We start from the raw sequence: 13,088 nt of genomic DNA, 5'->3' as shown, positions 1-13,088 counted from the left end.
CGCCTATGGATTTCTCAGCAATTTCTTCAATTCCTAGAGAATTGAAAAAATCAATAATGATGGATATTGGGATCAAACCTCAATGTAAAGAGGAGAGAATAGGCAAAAGTAAGAAAATTATTTTCAAGATGATGGATCTCTATGATCGAAGGCTGTGAAAGATAATAACTTTGATCATTCTATCAACCTTGGATCTACAGGTATGTCCTTATGATTTCATTATATTTTATAGTCTTTGTCTTGGACATTTTTACTTATTTTCATGCAAACTGATTGGACAAATAGGGACACATTTGTACTATATAATTTGTTTTAACTAACACTTTGCCAAAGGCATAACTATGCATCCTCAAAACAGGGCCACAAAGAGGAAAAATGGAATGTAAACATGCGAAAAAGTGAAACTTTTCCACATATTATATAATTAATTTACTCATGAATTCTCTACGAGCATACAAATATTAATTTAAAAAAATATTAATTGTAATATGATATTTTATCACCTTGTGTTTTCAAAAACAAATTTATAGGTGTATAACATTATGGTCTTATTTTAAGACACTAACATATTAAAATTCATGCATTCATTTTATCACTTGAGGGTTATATGTTGTCTACAAGATGTCATTCGTATACATATTTCCTTATATGTGATGAAAAAGTCCACGCTTCATTCCACATATTATATAAATCTTCCAACCTTCATGAATTTAACATGATTATGACAATGAATATAACAAAAAATATGATAAGTAAAAATTAATGATTGCTAGAAAGAAGGGAAAAAAGTATGCCAAGTGGTTGTGGTTAGAAGGAGCGGCCAAACAGCAAAGTATTCATAGCCGCATCTGCGGGCAATAAGGTAGCACCGAAGGTGGCAACTACGGCCACGTGTAAAGGTAATCATACCCGCTGCAGGGCGCCAAGGAGATACATCATTGACCAGGTTATGCACCCATGGGCCATATCAGTAACAAGCAAAAAAGCAGAAAAGGAGAGTGGGCTTGTGGCCAAACTAGCCCATAGCCAGTTTCAAAGGGAGCTTCTTTTAAACAACTGGATTTAATCTTGACCAGGTTATGCGCGCATGGGAAAAAGGTTAACTTCATTTTGAGTAGTATTTCTATGTTTGAGTAGTATACTCTTTGCCTTTTCTACTTTTTGTGGCATACAAACTAATACAATAGCCGAGGCTATGGCGATTCGTTATGGTCTACTCCTCTGTGAGGAACGAAACCTTCACAATATCGTCGTGGAATCAGACTCACAAATATTAGTTGATATGCTTCGTCTAGGTACATGCTCCCATTGGCGACTCCGCCGTGCGTGGAAAAACATCATGAGGTGTCGTTCTCGCATAGCCTGCTTTCGTCACTAGATGCGAGAAGGCAACCAGACAGCAGATGCCCTCGCCAACCACACGGTACATGCACGAACCCCCTCCTCTCTCTTTCATTCTTGGCAGGCGCTCCCTCCCACAGCTAGAGGCTGCTATTGTTTCGATCATCTTGGCATGTCCACCCTCCGCACACGGCGCATCCTCGTGATGCCAGGCCCGCGGGATTAGAGGATTGCGTGGAATGCTAGAGCTAGAGGCGTGGACAGCGCCCGCCTCGACTAGAGCCTTCACCACGAACTTCCTCGATCCCACTTGACGAAGGAGAGGACACCTCCCACACTACATCGTCATCGCGGGGCGGCTCTAGTGGGACGACGACGAGCACACTTCCCCGAGTGCCTGTGAGGTATCACTTATGTATCTTTTATTTTCCTCAAATATGGGCGTGGGCGAGTGGGATCCGAGTGTAATTGGGATATTTATACTCGCTACACGCCTATAAACATTGACAAACACTTCACTTTATAAATAAAAATCCCCTGGGTGGCGTCCAGGGCACGGATGGATCAGTCTGCGGGCACAACCCCTGGGGTTGGCCATACCCGGCACCATGTTTTTTGCCAATTATATATAAAAAAAAACATTAATATAGGGCTGCTCGTTCTTGTTTTCTTACATTTGGGATAGCTTTACCTGCCCATTAAAAGAAGTATAGCCCAGGACATATTAGTAACAAACAAAGAGCAGAAGAGGAGAGCTGGCTTGTAGCTGAACTAGCCCATAGCCTGTTTCAAAGCAAGCTTCTTTTAAACAATTGGATTTAATCTTGACCCTCAGTTTTCTTCAAGAAGATCTAACGATGAATTTCAATTCCCATTTTTTTATAATATCTCTTTCTCTCTATTTTAGGTGATGACTTAGTTGCGAGTGCTGACGTAGAAAAATGAAGAAGGGCCAGCTGGAGATAAAAGCTGATTGGACCTTGATAATTAGAACACGACCACCTAAATTAAGCGGGTCCACAGCCACGATTTAACCATAGCTATTGAACCCTCTAATATAGGCAGCTAACGGGCTAAGGAAAATCTCATCTTCTTCTACCCCTGGCCATCTTCTCCCTTGTTAGTGACCCAATTCCAGCGATGAGAAGGCAAATCTCCACCCAATCACCATCCGTAAACTGCACAGAATAATCCCATATCATCAATGAAGATGATGCCGGACGTCGTCGATGGCGTCGTCGGACAGGTAATTCGCTAAGGTGAATGTAACTACGTGATGCGAAGAAGCTCTAGATGGTTATATGTGCAGGTCCGACTAGTGGGAATTCGTCGAGTTTCAAGCTCTGGGGCGGGCAACTGATGACAGTGATGGTGACCTTCTGACCATTGTTAGAGTAACGATGGTGGCTGTGGCATCGAACGGAATAATTCTCTAGGGCTCACACATAACGGATGGGCTCGGCGCGTGCCTAGGGAAACACTCAATTCATATTTTCTCGATGTAATTCTCTCACCTAAACTAGCCCGAGCACGGTGGAATGCAGTAAAAAATATACTGAAGGAGGTAATGTAATGGACAAGTTGGGGCAGTGTACCTCGTCGATGGTGTAGCTCATCATCGGGATCTTCGTCAGTGCGAGTACCGGTGCAGGCTGATGCAATGAGAGATGTGGCTAGGCTCGATTGACGGCACTGATGCGGCACACGAGTATGAAAATAAGAGAAGTGGCGGGAGAGTGTCGGGTTGCGTCAATTACGGCGTAGGACTCACAGCGACCGGAAGGCACTAGGTGATCAGCGACATGCGATGCACGTTGTTCAGCAAGTCCGTTGTTCGGCACAATTGACTGGAAATGTCGTTGGCATTCTGGGGCTTGCTTGTTGTGTTAACAAGTTGGCACACAGAGCGACAATGATGCCACACACACCGAGGTGGACAGTACATAGGTGGTCGTGCGCTGTCTCTGATGGCCGATCATCCCAGCCAAGAGAACAAGTGATTTTGAACTGCGGAACTTTCCATTCAATGCACGGGACTAGAATCGTGCAGATGTCTCAAATGTGTCCACCGATAAGAACACAAAGGTCAGGTTCGGGATGATTCGCCCAAACAAAAGTTCACCGATGGGTGGTCGACGAGAGGACTGGTCTGTGAGGTTAACACAGTCAGCAGAATCAAAGCAGCATCACCAGAAAGTAAAGTTCACTGTCTTGGGACCACGCGGTTGTAGAGACCCGTAGCGGGAGAGAGGGCTCAAGGCATTGATACCCTCCCTCACACCTTTCGGACGAGTTCGTCACAAGGGCACAACAGAATCCCTAGGCACCATGCAGATCACGCGGGGATGACCTTGCCGTGGAGATGATGCACTCAATCTTCTGTACCATGACATATGCCGTCAGAGCAGGCAAAACCCTGGGGCAAAGATGTGTGTTGATCGTTTACCGCACTGGTATCCAATTCGATGACGGTGCGACTTGCAACAGGGTATTGCGTGCACGGCGATCGAACCAATTACCTTCTGGCATGGGGGATGGGAATATTTTGAGTACTGCTGGCTCAAAATCACACTAATACTCTGGAAGTGCAATCTGGTGAGATTAGTGGGCACATGGTTCCGACCATATGATCCTCTTCCCCTTGATCTTCAATTGTCCAACTTTTCTTCTTGTTGCCATTAGTTCCTTCTCCTACGTGAGATCTGAAACTGAAAGTGTAGCTTCCACAAACAAAGACAGATCTGAAAAACAATCGTGTCCAGCATGGCCTTATATAGGGCCATGATGGACCCTTACACAGTTCACATAATGGGCCCAATAAGGGACCCCTTTTACAACTTTTAAAATAAAAAAAACATGGAGAAATCTAAAAAAATTTGAAATAAAACAGCTGATAAAATGCGATGATACGGACGTGTCACGATGAGTACAGTGCACTCGTTGTGATGAACACAAAACCGAAAATAGACAAACAAAAACAGAAAATTAAACGCGAACACGTGCACGAACGTGCTCTACGCGGAATATTTAAACCCGGGCATCTTCATGGATGCTTTGGCGTGCTGGTCGGGCTGGACATGGACCGGCGGTGATGCATGGACAGCGAAAATGGCTCTGATGACATTTTGTCGATGTTGTTTGGGTGCGCTCCATCAGAAGGTTCTTGGAGCATTTCTGACATACGAAGCCTGAATTTTCCTATCCGGAATGGCTCTTTTCTCATCAAGTTGAAATTTGAATGTTGAAACTTAAATGGGGGATGATCCTAATTTCTCTTTTCATTTTCTCTTGATTCTTTTGGTTAGTGGTGATGACAAGGCTGTGACCTGAAAGAGGTATCTGGAAAAATGATAGAAGAACATAATATTGAGTGACAAACCTGGAGGACTACACCACCAATGTGTTGAGGTCTGAAGTTGATGACGACCATCCCAAACAACACTGAGTTCTGATAAGTCACGAGTTATATTCATATATCTCATACATGATTGAAAAAAAAAAGAACATAAAAACATATTAACTAAATATCATATAAAGAAATATTTTTCCTTCAAGCATTTCATTGAACCATTGGAGTAAATCTTATTTACAAACTGATTTTATGCATTTATTTTTGCATTTTTTTTATAAAAAATTCACCTTAAGTAACTAAATCTTATTTTTTTTATGCCATAGAATATATAAAATTCACCTTAAGTATCTAATCAAGGGATAATTTTATTATACCAAGATAAAATAAACAAGATAAAGTTTTTTTTATAAAAATCTACATAAATACTCTCTTTCAATTGGATAGTTCTACAAACACCTTGTGGGCTCTTTATTGTTCTTCAAATTTGGCTTTATTTTATTTTTTCTCAGCTAATCTTAATCCCACCAACTACCTCTTTATATTCCACTTAACCATCTTCAGATAAATCTTCCCACATTTCCTCTATGGAATTTAAATAAATAATAAGAATAAAATTTTCTATTAGCATTGTTACCTTATAATCCCTTATCCTGGTCTTTTAGCTCATTTTATCCAATTCTATCTCTAAGAGACAATCACTAACGAGAAGACCTTACTCTGCGCTATACTTCTTTGAGTGAGTTTAAAATTTGATAAAACTGAAAATAATAACAATGACTTTAACACATATAAATTTTCTGACTGAATTATAAACATACATTTATAGTTGGAGAGAATTATGCACCTATTCTTATATCATTGCAAATAATTCACCAAGTGGCTAACTTGTTGACCAAATTGCAGCACCAATTACAGTGAATGCATCAATATGAATAGAATATTAATAGCACGAGCATTCAGTCATGTTATACATGCTTGAAAAGTCTAGAATACATCAATATTAAGTTATTTGATCATCGTTGCCATAAGACAAATATCTTTTTAATGATTAGAAAAGCACCATGCACCCATTTTCTTTAATGCTCCCAAGTGGTTCTGTTTGGCTCCACAAATCTGATACACAAAACAACATAATGTTACACACTTATTCTAAAACCTAAAGATTAAAGTAAAAGTTGTTGGTGTTTACAGATAAAATTCCGAGTTATATTTCAGGTTTTTTCATGTTAGGGTCCTCAGCCAGATGGTGCGTAGCCAAAAGTTTTTTACCAATGGTCTGCTAGGTGTTCACGTAAGGTATCATTATACCCAAGAGGGCACAATGATTACCAAAACCTCCATACATACAATTTAAATATACTCTCGAACTTAATAAAGAGGTGATCTGATGTCTGGCATTACTTTAAGTAAGCCACACGGTTGATTGTTTGTTATCCGAATGATAGAACCAAGAGATGGTGAAAGAATAAAAAAGGAGCAGTAAAACATAGATTTAGTCTTTATCTTTTCTAACATTGACGTTCAAATGATGGAATTTTATTTCATTTAGTTTCCCTGTATATACATATTTTAACCTGATTCGGGGACCTAATGTCTTGCCCTTTAAGCTCCTTTGGAATAAACAGACGCCAAACAGTCACTGGCAATTGATATTTGAGTGCTTAAAGAAACATTCCATGTACATCTATGTATTCTCTATTCAGAAAATCTATTGGAGATATATGTTTGGACAATTTTTCACCTTATCTGTTTCATGCGCATTTTGTTCAACTCGTACTCTCTTTGTGATTGCACCAAGCCCTTAAAGATCTTGACCATCAACTTGTTTTCCAGGGTAAGGTCTTTGTTAATCTGGTTAAGGTCTTTGTTCCAAATGATCTATATGAACATTAAAATAAAGTATAAGATTAGTTGATGAGGTTAAAATAAAATTTATTAAAACAGTTTATACCATTCAATTTCATAAAAATACCCAGATATCTAACTATTATTTATTTTGGAAATTATTGGGTAACGTTTGTATAAGTATTGCAAAATTTTCAACTATAACATTCAGTATTTAAATCATTTATTTTATGAAAATATATTGTTTACATATAACCTCATAATAGTTACAGATACTGAATATTCATTTTTGAGAAATATTATTTCTTAAGCAAACCATTTTATCATGAATTACCAATTATTATGTCAATTTCATATTTTATATCAACTAAAATAAAATTTTTAACTCATTTGGATGTTATTTTATACCAATTGTTATGTTAAAATTTTTAACTCTACAATAAAATTATTAATGATTCATAATTTTTGAAACTGAAGAAAACTCAAAATTCTTCGATTTCAAAAATTATGAATCATTAATAAGTGAAATTTTATATCCTTTGGAAGTTGGTGTTAAATTACATGTCACTTCTTATTTTTAAAGATTCAAAAATAATGATGTGAAATAAGGGCAACCTAATTTTTTAGAATCATTGAATGAGCTAAAGTTTTCAGAAGTAATATTTAAGTAAGATATCTGAGATGCTAAATAGACACCAATTCATATTTGTGAGATTAGTCATTAAGTCGATTGAACTTTATTTTGGGCAATATACGGAAAGGTTTATTTAATATATGACAGCTACTGGTTAACATTTGTGTCAGCATGGACTGTGTGATGAACTAAATTTAGGCTAAAATTACTTCGTTGTTGATTTTGAGTTTAATCAATGAAAGTTAGACTATAACACTCGTGTAGACAAGGGCTGAGTGATGAATTGAAATTTAGGGCTAAAATTACTTTGTTGTTGATTTTGAGTGTCATCAATGAAAGTTAGTGTTGAACATTGGTCTAGTCAAGGGATGAATGATTTACGAAAATTTAGGGTTAAAATTAGCTTGTTGTTGGTTTCGAGTTTAATTAATGAAAGTTATGGACAGATACTCTTGTAATATTTCTAGATATCAGATGAGTAGGGACATCTTCATGTGGAATGTAGCGTAGGGATTTTAAGGTCTCTGTGATAGTGATGTGGGTAGGATGAGAAGGAACACATATAATAGGAGGTAGTGATGTGATGAAAATGGAGAGAGGAGATGGGTGTTACTGATTATTTCATGAGAGTATAACAACCAATAAGATGACAACGAAGCAGGATGACATAAGTAACATAGAGAAAGGTGTGAGGTGAAGATATCAGATATAGGAAGGGAGATGGAAAGGAGAGGAAGATAGTTATTTAGGGTTTATGATTCAGATGTAAAAAAGAGCAAGGTATATGATAGTGCTGTTGTAATGAGGATGAATTATAATGGCATAGTATAGTGGAGGTGACTAAATGGAGAGTTCAGCAGTGATGTGTGCGTTGTATATTACCTAATGTGAGGCAATAGACTAACATTAGATCCTATCTCCCCCATGATCAAGGTGATTTCTTAGTGCAGATCAGCCTCCCAACTTCTCAATTGACATTCTTCAAACCCTCATGACATCAAAAACCTTGATGGATACTCCGGAACCTCACTAGGAGAAAGTGAGTTCAAAGATTTATTTTTTTATTGATAGATAGAGAATAGAAAGATGATATGCTCTCAAAACTTCAGCTTGATTCAAAATTTGGGTTGTTACATACTAAGCCTAGAAATCGGACAATTCCTAGTCCTGGATTCAAACTGAAAATTGCTCTCTCCTTGTCCTTGTCACTACAACCATGCCACTTATAGGGTTTTTTCTTTGACTCAGCACTGAATCCAATGTTTTCTTCATTCATGATAATAATAATAGTAATAATAGAAATGTCAGCAGGCTCCAACACAACATGTGTTTTGTCAAGTATCAATAAATATTGTACAGACCAGCACCACACATATGTGTGTGCCACGTGTATGTGATAAGTCCAAATTTGGGTCTTTAATGTGTCAGGTCAATCCAGACTTAACCAACAATATTTATGAAACTTTTCCAGTTAAATACTTTATAATGGATATAGGGCAAGTATGGGCAATCCACAGAGAGGCATAAATCTTAATTCTGACCTTAAGGTTGGAATGAAGGAAATGAATCTAAAAGTGAGAAATATAATTTCGGGGGTTATTTGAATTTCTATTTAATTTATATAATTTTGTATGATTTAAATTGAAACAGAAATACTAATGAAACCATTAAAAATATTTTACACTAATTTTCCCTAATTCTATTTAACACCAGAAATTGAAACTAAATAGTTTCAAATTTTCTAGATTAAAATTCATACCAATAATGACTACAAATATGATAATTAGAGTATTTTAAGGATTTTTAAACTTAAAATCACTAGAAATTATTATATTAATTTTCATCATTTTTTATTTTTTAACACTTTTTAAAATACTAATAAAAGTAATGAAAATTTAAATTGGTTCGGGGGGGTTCGTGGCCCTTCTGGACAGTCAGAAATTTGGCTAAGTCCTGAAAGGGGGCACCCTTCTGCTCAGCCGACATGCTGCTATGCTGGCTTGTGACTAGCAGGTGGAAAGTGCTCCCGTTGCCCAAGTGCTGACACACACTAACGCATGACAGTGACAGCGATTGGGAAAATGTGAATCCAAACTATTAAAAATGATTTTTTTACTGTGATTTATTTGAGAGACACAATGGAGAGATGATGGAAGATCTAGATAGTTTTAAGAACTGGTTTCAAGAGAAAAATGGTCAAAATGAAGAGATAGAGACCGAAAGTAAAAAATGATGTAGTGGGAGTTAGAAGTGGAATTTAAATGTAAAAATGGGGAGACTTCTTATGAAGTTTTGGGGGAAAAAATTAGGGGTTTATATGAAGGTTTAGAGAGGGAAACTGTTGATTCTATACTGGGAAAGTAAGGAAAATAAATTCTTAGAGTGAGAAAGTGACGGATTTAAAGGGGGAATGGATAGCTAAAGAACAGGAAAATGTAATTCTAAGTTCCTATTGACTAAATGCAAGCCTATTGAGCCCTCAATGCTTCCTTTCAAGTCTGGATCCTTATATTTTTCCAGGATCAGGCATTTTCCAGTGCAAACAAGAGAATAATGAAAACTTCAACAAACATCATCAAGCAGGTTGAACAACCTGGATTCTAAAAATGCCTTTTCCTGCTGGCGAGCCACTTGCTAGAGCATGTCCAGAATAAGCAGCCAACTTGCTACATCAAGCAGTTTCTTTCTTTTGTAACGTGTTTGAAAGCCCAATAAGCAGGTGATGGCTCACGCCATCAAGGATCGTCAACGGCATCATCCGCTCTGCGCGCCCTCTATGTTGAAGACTGGGTGAAGTTACTCGAGTTATCATTTCTATTTTTCATCGCTCTCTCTCGTTTTTTTGCATTTTCCCCTTTCACATCGTCGTGTTTTGCTGTGTTCGTGATTCATCCCGTACGTCATTCATCGTCGTCATCATGGGGAGGAGCCCCTAGTCTGTGTCGTTTCCCCTTATTCCCTATTTGGCTTTCTTTCTCTTTGTTTTGTAATGGGGGGAGTCCATTTACTCAAGGGCCCCCAATGGACATCTCCTTTGTTGGCCCATTTAGGGGCCCATTCCTTTCCCTTTATAAGTGATGAGATTGGCGCCATAAACACTTAGACCAGGAGTTATTGAGTGTTTCTTTTTAACATCTTGGACTCACCCCTCCATCGAGAGAAATCAACAAGGGGAAGAGAAGAGGAGCACGTCGAAGCTACCAGAGAAGGAGCTCGTTCGAAGGGGATGGGGCAACGAATTCTCGATCAGTCCCCTTCTCCCCCCCCCCCCCCCCCTTCTTCCTCCTGCCCATCCGGTTCTCCCTTCTCGTGGAGAGAATTCCCGTCCAATATTCACGGTTGCAGCGACCGTTCTGCCGCAAATTTCCCGTCAACAAATCGGCCGCCGCGTCCCCTTCTTCTGGCCGCATCACACGAGATCGGGACTCCTGTTGCTGTGTTGACAACAAACAAGGGAATTTCCAAAACTTGGGAACCTCTCCTCTGGATCGTGGGCCTCAACGAGGTCGAGTTTACCGTTCTTGTTGCTGCCCATCCGTAAAACGCCGACGCCATCCGCCTATGTCTTTGGCAGAATCGACACCCCCCCCCCTCTCTTTGGGGGTATTTATGGGATCAATTCAAATCTGATTGCCCTCTAGTGTCCAGGTTCTTCCCCATCCACCGGGAGAACCGGTCGCTGCGGAAAGATCCCGGCAATTGGGAACTTCTTACACGTGTTGCCGTTGTTCCCCTGCTGGGAACGTGAGAGGCTCCCAACTTTGTTGCTGTCTCTCTCAAGAGCCTCTCCGCAGCCCAAGTAGTACCTTCGGCACAGAAGAATACCCACTGATCAACTCCCCCTGGAAGCAGACAAGAAGGATCTGTGTATTGCGTCGAATTTCCAGATGGAGCCGACAATATTTGGTTAAAGATCACCGTGGAGCCGCCAACGGCCGGTGCACGCTACTGGAATCTGTCTGCACTGCAGGTGACTGAATTATTTCTGCTCGCACCGGCTATGACTCGTCCAGATTGCTCACTCTACGTCGATTCGGGCAGAGACGACAGAGTCGCTCGAGCCGGTTACCAACGTTGGCCGCTTTTCCATCTCCTCTCCTCCGACCTTTCCGTATAGCTCCAGCATTGCCACAGCTCGTTGAGCTGCCACACCCGACATCGACAAAATCCTACACTACGAGTCACGCCGACGAGGTACGCCATCCTCTCCCGGTGCTCGTTTATTTACCTTTTGCAGTATAATTTTGATTCTACTCCAAAGCCTAGGTAGGTGAGAGAGATAAATTGAGAGAAGCTACGAATTTTTGAGTGTCTTACCGATACGGATGAGTACGCCCGTTACGTGCGAGCCCTATGGATAGATTTGAGAGGCCACCGTCGAGGTTTGAGAGGCCACCGTCTCCGTCACCCTGCGACCCTGTCCCAGCTTGGAGCTCGGCGCCTTCCTAGAGTTGGAGCATGCACGTACGATACGTAGCACATTCATCACATCGTAGTTACATCGACCCATTAGGATTTTGATCCTTCGAACGATGACACCGTCGACGTTCCGTACCATCATCTTGTATCGGCACCGTGCCATCATACTCGGTGTGGACCGGAGGACGTCTTGAGACGAAGTCCTACATCAGCATGTCAGGTCATGGTCGTAACCCCTCTGATTGGTCTTTAGAGGCCCACAACACCATTATATCATTTCAGCCCATTTGTAGAATCATTGAGCTCCCAAAAATTCTCAAACTCCTTAAGGGTTGTATCTTCTCCTTCCTGTAAATTTCGGTACATGTGGAATTATAAAATATTAACGCATAAATATTAGGTTAATTCAAACAATAACATGATAAATTCCAGATTAATAATATCAAAATCATATAAAATGTATGCAAATAACTCTGCATTTATCATGTTATCATTATGGATGACAATTACCTTTTTCGGGCACATGGACTTGTGTTCCTCACTAAATTTTCTAAGGGACGAAAATAAAATAATATTTCAACGACCATCATCCATACAAGTAAAGCATTTACTATAAATTAAGTCACACCTTTTAATGATTGGGCCATATCATCTCTACAATTGAAAAAAGAAAACCCATTTGTAATCATTAGCATGTATGTCACCTGTAAATTGTGATGCCATAGTGGCACTTTTGGAAATCGTCAGTGACTAAATCGTGGTGGAAAAAGCTATTTGTTGCTTACCAACAGTTGAAATAATTGCAACTGGTGATATCAATTAACCCCAGAATTTCATTACTTGATTAATATAAATGAAATATATGTTCACAAAATACATATATATATATATGTTTTCAGACTTAGATAGGTCATATCTTTTTAAATATAGTGTTAACGAATACATGAAAATCATATCAAATCAAAATTTTCACAAAATATATAACAGTCCTGAAAAATTTTCAAAATATTAAATATTAAAACGTTCAAAATATTTTTCTTCTGAATGTAATGTTACAAAATATATAATGATGCATTTATATTCTCAAAAACTTTTCATTGTTCCAAACGTTATTTAATCAGATGTGCTTAATTACATCCATTTATAACTAATAGATGTAAATACATATCTAAAAAATTGTTGCATTAACCTACAACAATGGCTTAATATTGAGTCATCAATGAACTCAAAAAACAGAGAATCTTATTTATACAGGCCTATTATGAAGGAAAGTAAGTAATAGATTGTATTAACTTACCTAACGGAAAACATACTAGAGTTGGTCACTGTTGTGGGGCTGAGCTGCTCCCACTCCCTATGGGCAACTCATAACGATGGAGTTTGAGATCCTGCTTATACAATATTGAAGGATCTTTATATGATTATTCCATGGGGATATGTAACTATATCGGGATGATACCTTATGTGCAATGCTGAAATTTCACACACATAATTTTC

At 39.0% G+C, this 13,088-nt stretch overlaps 1 long non-coding RNA gene across 1 annotated transcript; it reads left to right on the top strand.

The window, feature by feature from the left end:
* The first annotated feature begins 10,119 nt into the window (after positions 1-10,119).
* LOC144710690 (uncharacterized) lies at positions 10,120-11,932 on the top strand. Its single transcript, XR_013583372.1, has 2 exons — positions 10,120-11,142; positions 11,214-11,932. It is a non-coding gene; the product is annotated as an uncharacterized LOC144710690 (long non-coding RNA).
* The last annotated feature ends 1,156 nt before the right edge of the window (positions 11,933-13,088 follow it).

This window comes from Wolffia australiana, chromosome 12 (assembly GCF_029677425.1).
Source record: "Wolffia australiana isolate 7733 chromosome 12, ASM2967742v1".
In the NCBI taxonomy this organism is placed as follows: Eukaryota; Viridiplantae; Streptophyta; class Magnoliopsida; order Alismatales; family Araceae; genus Wolffia; species Wolffia australiana.
The sequence above is the reverse complement of the archived record's forward strand: the minus strand, read 5'-3'. Positions and strand labels throughout refer to the sequence as shown.